Here is a 20,251-nt window from a genome sequence, read left to right on the forward strand (position 1 = left end):
CAACGTTTTTAGCAATATCTGCTGATGTTCTGCAAGGCTCCAAACTAGGACAACTCTTGTTTAATAAATTCATCAATAACGTCTACACTACTTCAAAACACACCAAACTAATATGGTACTCAGAAGATGCAACCCTTACCTGCTCTGCAAAAAATCCTATTCTTCTCAAACAGCTCACGCAAGATTCATTCCCCTCCATAGAAAACTGGCTAGCAAAATCAGATCTAATACTAAACTCAAGTAAGACAAAACTTCTCCTTTTCAATCCTAAATCTCATACCAAATATGAAGCTAACTTTCAAATCACATCTGCAAATAGTACAAAAAGAGATAGTCCTTGCGAACAAACTGAAAACATTGTCATCTGTGTTAGCATGTCTGACAGGAGATTTGTGTATATTCTCAGATTAACTTGTACTGTATGCCGGCATGTCTAACTGTGAAAATGCAAATACGTTTTTAAAATGTTGAGTATCTCCCTGTTTATACAGAATGTTTAAAGAATTTGTCAGTGTTTTGTTAAATTTCTAATTGTGCATGGTTGAGAGGGAGATTCTGAAGTACTGTGGAGAATCAGCTGTACAGCTGGTGATGTCATTATAATGTTTCTGGTTGCTAGGTGATTATTTGAACAGATGATTGCCAGAAAGAACCTTTTCAAATAGTTATTTTTAAAATACGACAGTAAAGATGGCTAATCTGTATAGTCAGTCAAGTGCTGAGAGTTTGTGAAGAGTTGCAGTCAGTTACAGTGATGGGCAGTGATACCCGAAGAAAAGAGAACTCACCAAAAATTGTAAACCTGTCTTTGTCTTGCTGTTATGTGTTAGATTAGATAAGGGGCAGTATTACCTCGTTAGATTAGGAAAGCTTAGTTATTAAGATGAGTTTTTCTAGAATGATGGACTTCTAGCCTACAGTTTAATTTTACATTTCTGGTGATTGAATTCTGATGTTTATTGGAAGCTACTGATTTACATTCTTGTAATCATTTTACTTATTAAATGCTCTTAATTTCAATTACTTTACATTATTGTTGGAAATTAGTTTTTTCTTTTAGGGATTACAGTGTCTTTATATCTGTTTGATACTCCCCAGGTCACTTTGAAGGCCCAGGCTGCTCTGGTCATAGCTATCAATTATTTTGATATTTAAGTTTCATAATTGGACACCCCTTTAGACACTATGATTGCTGGCAGCATTACCATATTATTTTGGGGAAGGGACACAGCTGGAAATCTGTGTCAGGCTTTCCCAGAAGTGTTTGGATGTGTGAGACAAATTTACTTTCAGTGTGAGTATATCAGAGGTCTTAAACTGGGACACAATGCTCTGAAGTGTGTAAAAAGGGTTCTAGAATATAACATCGACAGCTGCTTTCACCGACAACACAAACATCGACAGCACATAATCGACAAACCATAAACACGAAACCTCACATGCCCGACAAACAAACAACTGACGGTCCACAAACACGAAACCCCATACGCTGCACATACCACAATAACAACAATCAACTAACAAAACACATCCCCTGTCCAAAAACCACACACAGAACACAAGCACACCAAAATCCTCACAAACCCACACTAAACCTCACATACACAACTATGTACAACCCTAACCCAAACCCTTACCCTAAGGTCCGTCACTATCACACACTCAGCTAACCCGCGCCCTAACCCTAACTCACTTAACCGCCCTAACCCAAAATATACTACTACTACACTTACCTAACCCGCACTAACCCTAACTCACTTAACCCGCCCTAACCCAAAAATACTACTACGACACTTACCTAACCCGCCTAACCTAACTCACTTAACCGCTAACCCAAAATACTACTACCGACACTTACCTAACCAGACTGACCTAAATCACTAAACCCACCCCTATCCCCACAGACTGTCACTATCCACACTTACCTTACTCGCACCCTAACGTCCGTCACCACCGCATACTCACACAGCCTTCTTTCCAAGTCACTATCCTTGCCATCGGCGTCGGTCTTCCGCATGTCGATCATCTGGCGCCCGCTAATCCGTTGTCGGTGATGTCGGCTGTCGATGTTCTAACCTAGACCCATAAAAAGTAGTTACATTAGGGGTGGACAGAAGTATAAGGTACAGTCCCATATTACAGAGCATGTTCCTGTTGTGCTCTTAGGGGAAATTTGTGAAATATTACTAAATATTACTCCTGTTTAAGTGACAGTCTCACACTGGAGTCGGTAGTAAGGATTGAAGCCCCTTAGTTACTGACCCAGGACAGTAAGGAACGTCACATTAACTGGTGGCAGTCCGGTGGGATATTGGCCAGCCATCACATTAATTGTTGGCAGAGGTGAGACTTTAATTGAATTCCAGTAGCCTGTGGGTAGTTGTCATTAAGGTGTGCACTTTGACAGCCACAAGGCAAACATTCAGAACTTCAATCCACCACAGTTTTATTTATTTTTTATAGTTAAATAGTCAGGGATAGCAAACAAACAAGTCAGGGATAGCAAGCAAGGATGTCAGCAGAAGACTTTAGCATGTTGACAAAGATCCACTTGGCTAAGGAGTGTGAAACCAGAGGACTGGTGCATGCCAACCTGACCAAGGAAGCAATGATTTCAGCCTTGGCGGCAGCTACAGCTCAGACCAGCCATTTCGGAGGATATGCAGTTTGGTGTTGGTGATCTGCAACCTGCCGAGACAGGACAGTCCACATTTTTTTCAGAGGACCTGAGAATCCATCTGAAGTTAAGGAGATTGGAACTGGATGCTGAGGAGTGAATGTGACGTCTAGAGATTGAGGAAAAAAGTACAGTTTTGTACCTACCATAAATGTAGATGTCCGAGAGGTATGCATCTGCAGTCCTAACAAATGGGTTGTCCTGCCTCAGGCAGCCCTTCGGTCGGCCGGATTCCAAAGTCTGAGTCTGGCCTCGGCTGATGTCGCACTTCACCCGACGTCATAGCTGCTGTCAATTGGGTATAAAGGCATCAGCCGACGCCATTTTCCTCCGTGTTTCTTGCCCCAGATGCCAGGTGCCCTCTAGGAAGGCTAAATTTGGATAAATGCAAATGATTCCAAACAGTAGAGAGCAAACAAAAATAAACATGTATGTACATATATACAAACAAATACACCATAATAGATTCCCCCAGCTAGCTACAAGATGGGCAAATACCCTAGGAGTACCACAGAGGGGAAGGAGGGTGGGTAATCCTGACTGCAGATGCATACCTCTCGGACATCTACATTTATGGTAGGTACAAAACTGTACTATGTCCTTCAAGGATGCATCTGCAGTCCTAACAAATGGGTAGAATACCATAGCCAAACTGGGGAGGAGGCACTAAGAAGATTATGGTGTAGTTAAGATCCCTTGCAAAACAGCAGTGGCAAAACCTGCTCGGGATCTGGAGTATAAAGGCAGATTATAATGCTTGGCAAATGTATGCACGGAGCTCCAAGTAGCAGCCTCTAAAATGTCTTTGGTAGCCACTCCTCGTAAGAAAGCTGTAGTAGTGGCTGTAGCCCTTGTGGAGTGAGGTCTGATGTTTTCTGGAGTTGTCTTTCCATGAAAGGAGTAACAAAATCTAATGCAATTTCCTATCCATTTTGAGATTGTCTGTTTTGAAATTGCTTTTCCTTCCATTCCTGCTGCATATGCTACCAGAAGCTGGTCAGTTTTTCTATTGTTCTTGGTTCTATCCAGGTAGTAGCGCAATTGCCTGTGTACATCCAAGGTATGCAGTAGTCTTTCCCCCCTGTTCTGCGGGTTGGGGAAGAATGTTGGTAGGTGGATTGCTTGGTTCAATGATACCCTGGAGACCACCTCTGGCATAAAAGTAGGGTTAGTTCTCAAGGACACTCTATCCTGATGGAAGATAAGGAAGGGCTGTACTGCCATTAATGCCTGTAATTCAGAAACCTTTCTTGCTGAAGTGATTGCAAGCAGGAAAGCAGTTTTCCAAGATAAGAACTGTAATTCTGCTGTTGCTGCTGGTTCAAAAGGGGGAAGTGTTAACTCTTCTAGCACAAAGTTCAGGTCCCATGTAGGCAAAGGTGGCTTCCTTGGAGGCTTTACATTTTTAATTCCTCTCAGAAACTGCCTGAGTAGAGGATGAGAGAAGACTGGAGGATCCATGTTATATTCTGCTGAAATTGCTGATGCATGAATCTTGATGGAGGAGTAAGACAGGCCATTGTGGAAAAGTTCTGCTAAATATTCCAGGATGTTAGCTATGTTTGCCAGTGATACATTTTCTCCTTTTGCTGCACTCCAAATGAGGTATCTTTTCCATTTTGCTGAATAAGTCTTCCTTGTGGAGGGTCTGCGAGCCTCCAGGATAATGTCTTTAACCCTCTGAGATAAATCTGGGTTATTTTGTTTTATGTAAGATTCCAAGCAGCTAGCTGCAGTGTTTTCAAGTTTGGATGCAGGATCTTGAAGTTGTTCTGTGTTAGCAGCAAAGGAACTAGAGGTAGAGGCCATGCGTGTGCCCGAGACATACTCCTCAGAAGCGGGTACCAATGCTGCCTCGGCCTGTCTGGAGCTATCAGTATGATCCTTGGGTGATCTTTGATCTTCAGTAGCACTTTGTGCATCAAAGGAAGAGGTGGGAATGCATATGCTGTTAGGTTTTCCCAACTGAAGGATAGGGAGTCCACCTTCCAAGCAAGTGGGTGGTATGTCCTTGTGCAGAATTTTCTCAATTGGTGGTTGTGTGGGGATGCGAACAGGTCTATTTCTGGTAGCCCCCATTTCTTTGTAATGGATTTGAAGATGTCCGGATGCAGCATCCATTCGTGGGCATCCGTGGTAGTTCTGCTTAAGGTGTCTGCTAGTATATTTTCTTTTCCTGGCACAAATATGGCCTGGAGCTGAATGTTGAGGTTCAGGGCCACATTCCACAGGTCCATTGCCATCCGGCATAGAGGATATGAATGTGTGCCTCCCTGCTTGTTGATATACCACATAACTGTGATGTTGTCCGTCCTTATCAGCAAATGACCTTGTTGAAGAAACGGTCTGAATGTCTGAATTGCCTGTTTCACTGCCAGCATCTCTTTTTGATTTATGTGTAGGTTCAGCTGGTCCTGTGTCCATAGGCCTTGTATACACTTGTCTGCCATGTGTGCCCCAACCGAGGTCTGAGGCGTCCGTGGTGATAGTCTGGCTTGGGTGAGGGCTGTGGAAAGGCAGTCCTTTGTTCAACTGACAGGCCTGAGTCCACCACAGGAATTCTTGCTTCAGGCATGGAATTATTGGAATTTGGGTTTCTAGGCTGTGCTTGTGCTGAGACCATAAATTCCTTAGGTACCATTGCAACTTCCTCATATGTAGTCTGGCATGTGGGATCAATATTATGCAGGATGCCATGTAACCCAGGGCTTGCAGGACTTTCCTTGCTGTAAGCTGGTTCTGCGTTGTTAATGCCATGAAATAGAGTGGTAGTTGTTTTTGCTTTTCTGCTGAGAGAAATGCCATTTGATTTGATGTGTCCAGTTCTGCACCCAAGAATGTAATCCTTTGGGATGGTACCAGCCTTGACTTTTTTATGTTGACTGCGTATCCCAAGGCCTGCAATAGGTGAATAACCTTTTCCAAATCTTTTGTTAATTTGATCTTGTTGTCCGCTTGTATCAGGCAGTCGTCCAGGTATGGATAAATTTGAATTCCCTGAAGCCTGCAATGAGCAATTACTGATGCCAGGCATTTCGTGAATACTCTGGGTGCAGTAGATAAGCCAAAGGGCAATGCTGAGAATTGATAATGCTCTGATCCTGCAAGAAATCTGAGGTATCTTCTGCAATCTGGTCGAATAGGGACGTGCAGGTATGCCTCCTTGAGATCTAGAGTCACCAGCCAAGACTCCTTGCCCAGCATGGGAAGAAGTTGCTGTAGGGTCAGCATTTTGAATTTTGGAACAATGAGATATGTGTTCAGAGCGGACAGGTCGAGAATAGGTCTCCATTGGTTTTCTTTTCTTGGCACTAGGAAAAGTCTGGAATAAAATCCTTATCCTTGTTCCATAGCCAGTACCTTTTCTATAGCTCTCATCCTTAGTAAGTGGTTGATTTGTCCTAGAGCGTTTGTTTTTTGGTTTGGTGGTAGGTTTGGCATTCCTCTCTTCCTTGGTAGAGTATGGAAGTGAAACCTGTAACCTTTGTCTATTGTCTGTAAAATCCATTTGTCTCCTGTAATGTAATGCCAGTTTACTGAAAATAAGGCTAGCTTTCCGCCTAAGGGTGCTTCCAGTTGTTCCCTGGTAGGCGGTATCAGAGCCAAGTCACTGTGACTGTCCTGTGGAAGTGGTAGTAGCTGGATCTGTGGCAGTACTTCTCTGGTTGTTAGGCTGCCACTGACGTCCCCTGTAGGCACCTCTGGATTGACCTCTGCCTCTTGAGTGCCTATTTCTGCCTCTCTGTGCTCTGGTGGTGTCTGGAAAGGACCAATTCTTCGAAGGCCAATTTCTACTAAACCTAGGAGGCTGGACCTGTAAGAAATCCTTGACTGTTTGGACAGATTTTGCTTTTTCTTCCACCTTCTTTAACACTTGCTGTGCAGGGGAGCCAAACAAACTGAGTTTCTCCATGGGAGCATCTAGGAGCTTTGACTTTACATGGTCTGGTAAGGATTGCTCTTTTAACCATGCATGCCTTCTGATCACTGTACCAGTCATAGCTGATCTAAAGGAAGCCTCCAGTGCATCATAGCCGCATTTTAAGGAATGATTACTGACCTGCTGAGTGTTATGTACCAAATCCTGAAGGGACTTACGGTCTATAGGTTCAGGAGGGGATAGTTTTTTTATTTAGCTGATCTAACAAAAATTCCTGATACTGAATCATGTGGAATTGACAGTTTAAGGCCCTAGCCGAAAGAGGAGCAGAAGTATAAACTTTTTTACCCCATCTCTCTAATGCTCTAGATTCTCTTTCAGAGGGGAGGGGGTTTTTGGCAGTTGCTACAGCTTTGGGTCCCTGAGAAATAGTTTCAGGATCTGCAATAGGAGCCTTATACAAGTGATAATGTGTGTCCGGAACCCTGAAGTATCTGTCGGGCTTAGCAGGGGCCGGGGGAGTACAAGCATCACTGAATGCATCATCAACAACTGTTAGTACTGGAGGAATGGCTAAAGGCCTATGCTGTGGCAAATGTAAAAAGGTCCTTAGCCGTTTCCTAGAATCTGAAAAATCCTGGCCCTGCCATTGAAATTGCTCCCTCATAGCATGCAAGGTTTCCCCAAAAGAAAATTCCTCAGGAGGAGAGGCAGAAGGAATGGAGTCTTCTGCGTCAGAATCCTCATATGGAGAATAAGGGCCTTCTGGAGGATTTGAGTTTTCTGAATCATCAGAGGAATAATCCATAGAAACTGGTTCAGGGGGCTCTGCTCTAGGCCTCTTCTCTGGAGGGGGATGAGAGGCCCTGTCAGAGTGAGGTTGGGATCCCCTGATCAAAGAAACGAAATCCTCTGCCAGGCTGAGCATTTGGGAACTAGAGCTAGGCCTGTGTGAGGGGGTTTTAGCAGGCAAGGCCTTAGAAGATTTAGCTGCTTTAGCCCTAGAGAAAGCCTTGATAGACATGGATGCAGGGGGGCCTAGCAGCTCCACGTGTAGGAGTAGATATGTCTAAAGGAATAGTATCTGATAAATCCTGGGTGCCTGCTACAGCAGGAGAAAATTCAGTAGCAGATTCAGCCATGCTGTGTGAGGCCTCGGCTGTAGGAGGTATGCTTTCGGCCGAAGGAAGAACCGAGGACTCGGTTTCAGCCAAAACCGAGACACTCGCGGTTGGCTTAACCGTGGTTTCGGCCGAAACCGCAGACCGCGAGTGTCGGTCCTTTTCCTTACGCTTTTTAGCTAATTGTGAAGTCGGAGTCTCCGACGGCATTTTGTAAGCAAAAGCGGGACCAGCAGACTCCTCCGCAAACTCCGACCGACGTCTAAGTGTCCGTCGGTTGAAGGAAGCACAGGCTAGACAAGCTACTACGTCGTGGTCTGGGCCTAAGCAAGGAAGGCAGTAAGAGTGGAAATCCTTATGAGGTATTTGTTTCCCACAAGTTAAACAATTATTTACTTTTTCTGACATCGGCTGAGGCAAGAAAGAGTCCCCAACGGGGTACTTAGCTTTTTAGAAGTCTTCGGTAGTACAAATCTCTGGATCTGACCGACCGGCACTTGCGAACAGCTTCTGCTTCGGGCACCGCGCGGCAAGAAAGACTGAGGAAAATGGCGTCGGCTGATGCCTTTATACCCAATTGACAGCAGCTATGACATCGGGTGAAGTGCGACATCAGCCGAGGCCAGACCCAGACTTTGGAATCCGGCCGACCGAAGGGCTGCCTGAGGCAGGACAACCCATTTGTTAGGACTGCAGATGCATCCTTGAAGGACATCTGCACCTGGAGACCTAATGACAGGAGGCCGAAGAAAGGGAGAAGCAACACCAATATGAATTGGAGACCCTGGAGGCTGAGGAAAAACAGCATCAACATGAACTGGAGGTCAGACATTTAGAAGCGGAGGAAAACAAGAGACAACACCAGCATAAAGTGGAGCTTCTTACCCTTCGAGAGGGTCATGGAGGTAATGGGGGAGGGAATAATTGGACCCCAGAAGCTGTACAGGTCAGTAAATTTACTCCTCGGTACAGGGATGGGGATGACTTTGTTAGTTTTATTCATATCTTTGACAGGGTATGTAGGTAATATGATGTTGATCATGAGCTCTGGGTCCGGATCCTGACTCCCTTACTCCATGGTAAAGCTGTTCAGGCCATGTCAAAATTGCCTGATGTAGACTGTTTGAATTGTGTTTAAGTTAACAACTGTCTTCTAGACTGTTTTAAACTAACACCTGCAGCTTACAGAAAAAAATTTTGTGAACATAGATGCAAGGCAGATGAAAGTGCACGTGATTATATTGCTGACTTAAGTACTTACTTTTACAGCTGGGTGAGTGGGTGTCAGGTCACCAATTTTGCGGGACCGGCAGACATTTTGGTGAGGGAACAAGCCCTTAGTATTTTGCCTGATGATACGAGTCTGGTTAGCAAACCATGAGTGCAACTCTGCAGAAGTGTAGGGGAGAAAATGGGATCTCTACTTGGCAAGCAGGGGACCACACAGGAAAAGGAAACCCAGTAATGTACATGGACACAAGGGAATCCATGGGGGCAGTTTAAACCACTCCAGAGTACACCAGTAATGTCGGAAACTAGTAATCCAAGTGCACGATTACAATTAGATGTTTCAAGTGTAACCAGAGGGGGGGGGGGGGGACAGCAGTCACATGTCCATTGAGGCAAGGTGAGGAGAGCCAGTAAGTGTGGATGACAAACTGCGAGTGGTAATTTGTTTAGAAGCAACTGAGGTGCCAAATTATCACCAAAATTTATATTCAATCTTAGTAGATGGTAAAAAGGTAACTGCAAAGAGGGACACAGCTTCTGATATAACCATTTTGAGGCCTACAGTCATTACAGAAGAGCAGTACTTGCTTGGGCAGTCCACTCCAGTCAGAGCAATGGGAGGACCTCATTCCAAATACCTTTGGCTAAAGTTCATCTTGACTGGGAAGGTGGAAGAGGAAATAAGCAAGCAGGTGTGTTGGAGGATTCCTGCAGATGTCCTGATAGGGAATAACGTTGATGATGCAGTACCTTGTGTTCACGCAGTGACAAGCAGTCAAGCTTGCAGAAAGGCATGTAGGTCCAGTAGTCTGGGAGAGACCCAGAAAGATCTCTCACCTGAAGTTGGGACTGCCGTGGTGGCTGTTTCAGAGAAGGTGCTCTCTGGTAGCAATAAGTCTGAAAGTGAGCCACAGCTGCTGGTGGGTAATGATGTCTCTTGGACACGGTGACTGTGAGGATGGATGTAAGTGGTGGTACGCACAGTGACAGTGAGGTGCAGCTGTCAGAAGTTACTAGGCTTCCTGCGAAAGGGGAATTGGGGAAGGTCACGAAGGCAGAGTTGTGACATGCTCAACTTATTGATCCTACATTACAAAGCTTGAGGGAGTTGAGAGAGATGGCTAAGGAGGCACCTGAGGCTCAAGGAAGAGGGAAGTCTGTATACTGGAACAAAGGTTTGTTGTACAGAGAGTGGACTCCTGGAGACCGGTTAGAAGTTGCAGTAACAATGAAGTTGGTAGTGCCTAGAGCTTACCGTCTGCTACTTTTAGCCACAGCACATGACATTCCTTTCTCATGTCATACAGGCACAGAACATACTAAGAAATGCACTATGCAAAATTTCTATTGCCCTGGGACTGCAAGGAATGTGGTAGAATATTGTAGGACTTGTTTTAAAGCAGGGGACAAAGCTAAGACTCTGTTAATGCCTTTGTCTGTTATCAAAGAGTAGTTTCAGAGAGTGGCCCTGGATATTGTAGGACCCCTGCGTACTCCAGGTTCTACAAGAAAGAAATACATCTTGGTGGTAGTAGACTATGCTACCAGATATCCTGAGGCAGTGGTTCTGTCTACTGAGGCGGAGAAGGTGGCAAATGCTTTGCTACAATTTTTCAGCAGAGTAGGTTTTCCACGGGAAATACTGATTGACCAAGGTGCCAACTTCATGTCAGAACTGCTGACTTGTCTGTAGAAGTGTTGTGGGGTGAAACATCTAAAGACCACTCCTACCATGCCCAGACTAATGGTATTGTAGAGAGGTTAAACTCTACATTGAAAACTATGCTACGGGCATTTGCAGATCAGTTTAAAAGGGAGGGGGACAAGTATTTGTCCCATCTATTTGTGTACAGGGAAGTACCACAGGAATGTACAGATTTTTCACCCTTTGAGTTGTTATAGGGGCACAGGGTGAGGGGGCCTTTAGATTTAATTTGAGATGAGTGGGAAGGTGAGTGAATCTCACAAAGTGTCTGTCTGGCTTATGTTCTCATCTTTCGGACAAGACTTAAGGAGCTCATGGGAATAGCTCAAGAGAACCTAGCAGTGGCCCAGCAACAAAAGGTGTGGTATGACAGGAATGCTCAAGACAGAGAGTATGCGGAGGGACAGAAGATGATGGTACTTGTTCCTGTTAGTCATAACAAGTTACAAGCAGCTTAAGGGGGACCCTCTGAAGTGATGAGGAAAATCAATGATGTGAACTACATGGTAAATTTGGTAGGTAGGTGACATGGGCACAAACTGTACCATTTGAATATGATGAAACCTTATGACAGGGAGGCCTGAGTATTGAGTATTCGTGGTGGATGACAGGAAGAGTCTGAAAGGGATATGGTAACCGACCTTTTGGGTGAGGCTAGGATTGACACCTCTGTGGAAGGGATCTTCATATCACTGCAGTTAACTCCTAAACAAGTCCGGGGAATAAAAATGGTATTGCAGGAATTTGGAGATATGTTCACATGGAAAACTGGATGCACTGACTTAGGGCAGCACCATGTGGACACATGACCCTAAAAACCTATTAAGCAGGTTCCTTATAAAGTACCTGAGACAGTGAAGCAGATTCTGAAAGAAGAAATAAGGGAAATGCTAAAACTGGGGGTAATTCAAAAGTCCAACAGTCCTTGGGTTTCCCCAGTAGTGCTGGTGCCAAAGAAGGATGATAGTGTGAGATTCTGTGTAGACTACTGGAAATTAAACAGTTGCAGAGTCAGATGCATACCCTATGCATAGGACAGACAAAGCCCTAGAATAGCTGGATGAGGTTAGGTATCTGACCACTACTGATATGACTAAGGAGTACTGGCAAGTACCCATGACTTTTGCTGCTAGAGAAAGATCAGCTTTTGTAACCCCTTATGGATTGTATGAATTCATTACGATGGCTTTTGGAATGAAAAATGCCCCAGCAACTGTGGGAGCAGGAGAATATTCTCTAGCATATTGGATGACATCACTATTTACAGCTGCTTTGGGAAGGAACATTTCCAACATGTTAGGGAGGTCTTGGAGAGATTAAATAGGGCAGGATTAACCATTAAACCCAGAAAATGTCAAGTCGGTATGGAACAAGTCACTTACTTAGGATGCATAGTAGAAAGTGGTAAAATTAGGCCAGAACCTGCTGAGATGGAAGCTATCCAAGCGTGTCCAGTTCCTGTTAAGAAAAAAGTGAGGGCATTTCTAGGGACAGCAGGATACTATAGGAAATTTGTGCCCAATTACAGTAACATAGCTGCACCCCTTACTGACTTAACTAGGAAGAATAAACCGGACAAGGTAGTGTGGGCCACAGATTGTGAACAGGCTTTCCAAAAACTCTGAGAGATTTTGGGTGAAGCCCCTGTATTAGCCAGCCCTGATTCCAATAAAAATGTATTGTACAGGTAGATGCTTCAAATTATGGGGTGGGGGCTGCGCTCAGCCAAGTTTCCACAGAAGTAGAAGAGCACCCAGTGGTTTATCTGAGCCACAGACTCCAACCTAGACAAGAGTGTTATGCAGCCATGGAGAAAGAGTGTTTGGCCATATTGTAGGAATTGCAAAAGCTGCAGCCCTATCTTTATGGGAGAAACTTCACTGTACTCACAGATCATAACCATATAACATGGCTTAATAGGGTCAGTAAGCAAAATGCCAAGTTACTGAGGTGGAGTCTAGGACTGCAAACATATGATATTAACAAACATAGTAGTGGGGTTAAAAACTCCAATGTAGATGGATTGTCCAGGAGAGGAGTAGGTTGATATTCCGAGGTTTTCAAGGGTCACTTGAATATCATGCTTAAGTCATAAATGGGGTGTAGGTGTTAAGAAAAGTACAGTTGTGTACACTCACCATAAATGTAGATGTTGAAGTGTATTCACTGTTGCAGTCATCACATTTGGGTTATCTGCTTGCAGTAGCCCTCAGTCAGCCTGATTAACAAAGTTTTGGGTCCTACGTCGGTTGCTGTCGTCTCTTCCGTGAATGCAGCCAACATCATTACATCAGTTTTTCTTGCCCCAGACGTGAGGTGCCCCCCTAATGGGAAGTAATTAAATCTATAAATATAAAAGGTTATACCTCCAACAAAAAAGCAAATACACCAAAAAGCTTTTAAGCATTGTAAAGGAGAAAAGAGGTATAGCCAAAAGAAGTCAGGGGGCTGAAGGGAGGGTAACCAGGACTGCAACAGTGAATACACTCGAACATCTACATTTATTAAGTGTACACAACTGTACTATGTTCTTCATGTTTCACTGTTGCAGTCATCACATTTGGGTAGATTCCCAAAGCTAAGGATGGGAGGAGGAATTTAGACAGTGTTAGGACCAGTTATAAGGCCCTGCAAGATTGCAGTGGCAAAACCAGCTCTGAATTTAGAGAAAATAGGCAAATGGTAATGCTTGGTGAAAGTATGGACAGAACTCCAGGAAAGGTTGTAGAGGTAGATGCAGCCCTGGTTGAGTGGGGTCTGATCCCCTGTGGGATAGGTTTTCCATGGAGCCTTATAGCAGAAATGAATGCAATAGCCTATCCATCTGGAGATGGTTTGCTTTGATATAGCCTTCCCTTCTGTCCCTGCAGCAAATGCCACCAGCAGTTGTTCAGATTTCCTTTGAGGTTTGGTCTTGTCCAAGAAGAATCGAAGTTGTCTGTGTACATCTAAGGAGGGCAGTATCCGTTCCCCTTTGTTCTGTGGACTAGGAAATAAGGTTGGCAAATGAATGGACTGATTAAAGGCCACACTGGATACCATCTTTGGCATGAAAGAGGGATTGGTCCTGAGGGATACCCTGTCCGCATGAAAGATGATGAAAGGCTCCACTGCCACAAGGGCCTGTAATTCAGATACCCTTCTTGCTGAAGTGATTGCTAAAAGGAAAGCTGTTTTCCAAGAAAGGAATTTTCAAGCAGCAGTAGCGGCTGGCTCAATAGGAGGAAGGGTGAGTTTTTCCAATACAAAGTTAAGGTCCCAGGCTGGAGTTGGAGCTCTCCTGGGTGGTCTTAAATTTTTGGCCCCTCTGAGGAACTGCTCGAGCAGTGGATGAGAGAAGAGGGGAGGGGTTCTGTTATATAATGAGCTGAAATGGCTGAGGCGTGAATTTTTACTGAGGAAAAAGGCAGGCCCTTGTGAAGCATCTCAGTTAAGTATTGTAAAATCTCAGGTAAATTGGGCACTGCTGTGCTCATCCTTTGAGATTGGTTCCAGGCACAGAATCTTTTCCATTTTTCAGCATAAGATTTTCTAGTACTAAGCCTCCAAGCCTCTAAAATGATATCTGTCACTGGTTTGCTGAGGGATGGTAAAGGAGAGATTAGGTAATTAGCCAGGCTGCTAGGTTCAGTGTTTGAAGCTGAGGGTGCAGAATCTGGTTCTCCGGCTGAGACAGCAGGGTAGGGGTCTGAGGCAGGTGCCATGGGGCAGCAGTGACACACTGCGCAGGAGGGGGTACCAGTGTTGGTGTGGCCAGTCTCATGCAATCAAAATCATCCTTGGTTTGTCTTGTTTGATCTTTAGTAGTACTTTGGAGAGCAGAGGCAGAGGAGGAAAGGCATAAACTGATAGGTTTTTCCAGCTGAAGGACAGAGCAGCCACTTTCCAAGCTTGTCTGTGGGGAGTCCTTGTACAAACTTTTTCCAATTGATAGTTCTGGGGTAAGGCAAACAGGTCTATATACGGGCTCCCCCATTTGCTTGTCAATATGTTGAAAAACCTGGGTTCCAGTTTCCACTCGTGTGGGTCCATGGGTTTCTGCTTAGTCCATCTGCCAGTGTATTTAGTTTTCCTGGCAGGAATTGAGCTTATAGATGCACTCGGTAGCTCAAGGCTGTGTTCCACAATGCCATGGCTCGTCTGCAGAGGGGGCAAGAATGTGTACCCCCCCCTGCTTGTTTATGTACCACATAACAGTGGTGTTGCCCGTCTTTACCATTAATTGTCCTGAAGAATGTGGTCCTTGAAGGCTGTCAGAGCATTCGGTACAACTAACATTTCTTTTTGACTGATGTGCAGGTGCATTTGACTTGGGTTCCATTTGCTCTGAATGCAATTCCCTGCCAGGTGCGCCCCCCATGCATAGTCTGATGCATCTACTGTTACAGTTTGGGCGGCAGGTGGTAGTGTGAATGGCAGTCCTTTGTTTTGGGTAGCAGCCTCTGCCCACCAAAGGAACTCTAGGCGTAGGCAAGGTATGATAGGAATCATTGCTTCTAGATCCTGAAAATGTTGACACCATAGGCTTTTTTAAATACCACTGTAGTTTCCTCAAATGCAGTCTTGCATATAGAATTAGAAGAATGCAGGAGGCCATGAACCCCAAGGCTTGTAGTATTTGCCTTGCAGATAGGGTTTTTGTGGCCACTTGTTTGAAGTAGGTTGTCAAGTGAATTTGTTTCTCTGGCGTAAGGAAAGCCATCTGGGAAGTTGTGTTCAAGCTTGCTCCCAGGAATATAACTTGTTGACAGGGTACCAGGTGTGATTTCTTTTCATTTATGGCATACCCCAGACAAGTTAGCACCCTTTGTACAAAAGCCAGATGATTCAAATGTATGTCCTGGTTTTCCTCCTGAATTAAGACAATTGTCCAAGTATGGGTATATTTGAATATTTCTTTGCCTGCAAAATGCAATGACTGGAGCTAGGCACTTTGTGAATACCCTGGGCGCAGTAGATAAGCCAGAGGGCAGTGCAGAGAACTGGTAGTGCGTGTAGCCTGCTTTGAAGAGTAGGTATCTTCTGCAAGATTCCCTGATTGGGATGTGCAGGTATGCTTCCTTTAAATCTAGTGTTGCCAACCAGGCATCTTTGCCTAGCATAGGAAGCAACTGGTGAAAAGTCAGCATTTTGAATTTTGGAATCACCAAAAAAGGTGTTTATAGAGTAGACGGGTCCAGGATAGGACAACATGAATTGTCTTTTCTGGGTACCAGGAAAAGTCCCGAGTAGAAACCTTGTTCCCTTTTCCTCTCCTGGTACCAATGGAATAGCCCCTATGCTTAAGAGAGAGAGTAAACCAAACTGCATACACTTGAAGGAAATAAGGCTCGGCTCCTGGATATACCCAAATCTTTTAATAGTCCACAAAGAGATCTCACATTAACGCAAAAACACAATAAGTACGTTTTCGTTTCACACGACTTCTTCAGAAAGCAGGAATCAGTATACTACTGCAATAGATACCCTCCTCCTTTTATACTCCTTGTATGCTGAATTAATTAATTATACTATATTTCGCTTAAACAATTAATTATAAATTATAATCATGCCTTCTAAGTACAGACCCAGTTACAGCAGCCCTGCAAGATGCCTCTAGTGAATCAAACCCAAATTGCAAAGTATGTGTACAACTTGTTCAGCAGAATGCATTAAATCCTGTAAATCCCTATTTTCAGCACAATCAGGAATCAAAATATTTTTCTGTTTAAGCAATCCAATAATATACTGCTGAAACTTTAACATATGAAACTGGCAATTCAAGGCCCAAATTGGCAAAGTTGCAGAAGTGTATACCTTCTTACCTCATCTATCCAGCACCCTGGAGTTTCTATCAGAGGGGGTAGGATATTTGGCAGTAGTAGCTTTAATGCCCTTGGGTCCCTGTGAAATGGTTTCAGGATCTGCAGTAGGATTTTTGAAAAGGAACTTGTGAGAGTCAGGAACCCTGTAGTATCTATCAGGTTTTCTGTGAGCAGGAGGTAAAGAGTCAGGGGCCATGCTACATTCCAAAAATCAACAATGTCCAGTACAGGAGGTATAGTTAAAGGCCTGTGATGGGGAAGGAGTAAAAAATCCCTAAGCCTCTTTTTAGAATCAGAGAAATCCTGACTTTCCCAACGAAAATGCTCTCTGACAGTATGCAAGGTTTCACCAAAAGAGAAATCCTCTGGGGGGGGGGGGGGGGAGCAGAGGGAATGGAGTCCTCAGCATCAGAATCCTCATTGGTAGATAAGGGTAAATCCTGGTCATCAGAGGAAACAGAAACATCAGAATCCTGGTCAGAAGCATCATAAGCAAACTCAGTCCTAGGTCTCTTAGAGAGGGAAGGTTGGCTTCCCCTGATTAAAGTAATAAGGTCTTCAGCCATTCTTATCATTTGTTTTTTTAGGCATTGAGGCCTGACCATGCGGTCTGGGCGTCAATTTTCTAGGCATGGTTCGAGTTTTAGGCCTTGAAGAAGAAGATGGCGTCGGTTTAATATGCAAGTCAGTAGGCCTGAATACACCCTTAGAAGCCGGTGCCTGCACAGCGGCTCTGGGCCCATCCAAGGTAGAGACATCCGCAGGTTCCACAGTTGAAGCATCTCGCAGCTTACCAGACTCCGAATGGGTCTCAGTAGAGGCCTGCGAATCTGAAATAGCGGGTATCAGGGGCTGCGAAAGCACATCACTGAGTACCGGCACCTAGGCGTTCTGTCTGTCTTTATCTTTGCGTTTTTTGGAGTTGGTAGTCAGATGGCTTACCGAAGACATATCGGGATAATTAAACCAAGCACCAAAATATTTAGAAGCGAAAATATACCGACGATGGATAGTTTGTGGTTAGACATCGTTCTGAAACTCGAAATCGAAAATTTCAGGAGTTGGCCAAACGGTACTTGCGAACTGCTTCTACTTCGGGCACCACACAGCAAGAAAGACTGATGTAATGACGTCGGCTGCATGTTTTAGACCCCTGAAGACCTGACATCATGGAAGAAGAGACAGCAACCGACGTAGGACCCAAGACTTTGTTAATCAGGCCGACTGAGGGCTACTGCAAGCAGATAACCCAAATGTGATGGCTGCAACAGTGAAACACGAAGAACATCTGAAAACACTGCCATCTGAGTTAATATGTCTGGCAGGAGACTTGTGTATATTCTTATTAACTTGCATTGTATGCCAGCATGTCTAGTTGTGAAAATGTAAATAAGTTTTTAAAATGTTTATACAGAATGCTTAAAGAATCTGTCAGTGTTTTTGATACATTTCTAATTGTGCATGTTTGAGAGGGAGATTTTAAAGTACTGTGGGGAATCAGCTGAACAGTGAGTGATGTCATTAGAATGTTCCTGGTTGCTAGTTGATTATTTGAACATCTGATTGACAGGAAAACAAACTTTTTCAAACAGCTGTTATTTTTAAAATAATCAGTTGAGACTGTTAATCTGTGCATTTAATCAACTGCTGAGCAGTTTGTGAAGAGTTGCAATCAGTTACAGTGCTGTGCAGTGATACCCGAAGTAAACAGAACTTGCCAAAAAAACTAAGTCTGCCTTTGCCTTGCTGTTATGTGTTAGATACGATCAGGGACAGTATTCTCTAGTTAGATTGGGAAAGCTTAGTTATTAAAATAGAGTTTTTCTAGAATGATGGACTTCCAGCCTACAGTTTAATTTCACATTTCTGGTGACTGAATTCTTGTGTTTACCGAAAACTAGTGATTTACATTCTTGTAATCATTTTACTTATTATTAATTTTTTTCATTACTTTACATTGTGGCTGAAAGCTTGTGTTTTTCTTTTGATATTTAATTTTCATAATTGGACATCCCTTTAGAAGGGGATGAAGACACACTGACTAGTGGGCAGCATTACTATATTATTTTGGGGAAGGGACACAGCTGGAAATCTATGTCAGGCTTTTCCAAAAGTGTGTGGATGTGTGAGATTTAAATTTAATTTGAGTGTGAGTGTATCAGAGGTCTTAAACTGGGACACATTACTCTGAAGTGTATAATAAGGAGTTACATTAGGGGTGGACAGAAGTATACAGTCCAGTAACAGATTACAGAGTGTGTTCCTGTTGTGCTCGTAGGGGAAAACTGTGAAATATTACTCACGTTAAAGTGACAATCTCACACTGGAATCAGGAGTGAGGACTGATACTCCTTAGTTACTGACCCAGGATAGTCAGGGGATGTTACATTAAATGGTGGCAGTCCAGTGGGACATTGGCCGGATGTCACAGTCCTGGCTACTAAATTACTAGGGGTTATGGTAGTCAGCATCAAGACATTTAATCTCCACATCTAACAAGTAACAAAAACAGACGTTAGATCTGCCATACAGAGCAAAACAATATCTGACTGCAAACAACATTAGCATCCATCTACGTTCTGCCTACACTTCTGTATGCCTCTCAAATTTCACCAACCTCCAGTCCACCCTGACGAATAAAAAAAAGCCAAATTTGCTTCCATCAAGTCATAATCCACACTTACTGTATTGCCCTCGGGCACCTGAATTGACTTGATCTGCCTCACCATCTCTCAGCTTCAATTTGTACACAGATTAGTCCTTCATCCTAAACAATGCCCTGCCACAAATGGTACACTACAAATCTATTCAATCAACAGATCTCTCTGATCTACTGAAAAACTTCTCCTTTCAATTCACAAAGCTCACAACTAAGCAAGAAATACTCTTTACTCCAACTGTACCTTAAAATCCTAGCGTTTAATCCCCCTCCAATAGTCAACAGCACACATATATTGAAAGATAAATTAAAACTGCACTGCCTGACTCTAGGCCATGCCCATGCTACCCCCCCCCGGATAAATTATTCCTAAATTACCGCTGCTATGTACACACATATCAGTGACCATCTCTTCTCTTTCAATTTTCTGTCTTCTACTCTTTATGACAAAATGCATATAATTATACCTGACGTTAACTCATTACATCCGAGAGACGCCTCCAGGTGCATCTGCAGTTACCTCTGCTCCTCTAGGCCTCAAATATTGCCTGTTCATTTTGCATTAATAATTCCAAAACCATGCCCTATACGAGGTATCAGAATATTTTATCTTGAAGCATACATGATGGCAAACACAATTGTATAGATATTTGACCTATGTCAATGAGTATTTGTTAGAATTGTAAGGGGATAACTTTATTTTTTAAAGACTCAAGCCACGCCCACTAGGAGTTAAAGGTGCACAATCAAAAGAGCTGCACTGGAGCTGTAAGCAGTACTACTATTCAACTGTTCCCACTGCTGAGTACATTGTTGTGAAAGTACTACTGCTTAACTGTACCCACTGCTGACTATATTGTTGTGAAATACACTATTATCCTCACTTTATATGTAATACAATATACAGAATGCACCACTAACATTAATAGTATTGTACTATTGTACTATTGTAAACAGTTCTGATGGAACTTTGTATGTAATGCTACTAAATATTACCAAAGTATTTTGTATATCGTATATGTACTGCTGTTATTATTTCTTGGGGAGCTTTTCTCTTTGGGCCTCTGCTGAAAAGGGGCTTGCTTTCTCAGCTGGACTTTCTCCAGTAAATAAATAAATAATTTAAAATAGCACTTGCATGCATTTATGCTTCTAAGACAGAGTGACTGTATTGT

The 20,251-nt window shown here is 43.6% G+C and overlaps 1 protein-coding gene across 1 annotated transcript in view; it reads right to left on the reverse strand.

Annotated features, from left to right (window-relative positions):
• LOC122792959 (germinal-center associated nuclear protein-like) overlaps nt 1-20,251 on the reverse strand; it is a 789,847-nt gene that overhangs the window by 286,313 nt on the left and 483,283 nt on the right. The gene's annotated exons all lie outside the window — the stretch shown is intronic.

Source organism: Protopterus annectens, chromosome 2.part0 (genome assembly GCF_019279795.1).
Source record: "Protopterus annectens isolate FY-2018-M chromosome 2.part0, PAN1.0, whole genome shotgun sequence".
NCBI classification, from domain to species: Eukaryota; Metazoa; Chordata; order Ceratodontiformes; family Protopteridae; genus Protopterus; species Protopterus annectens.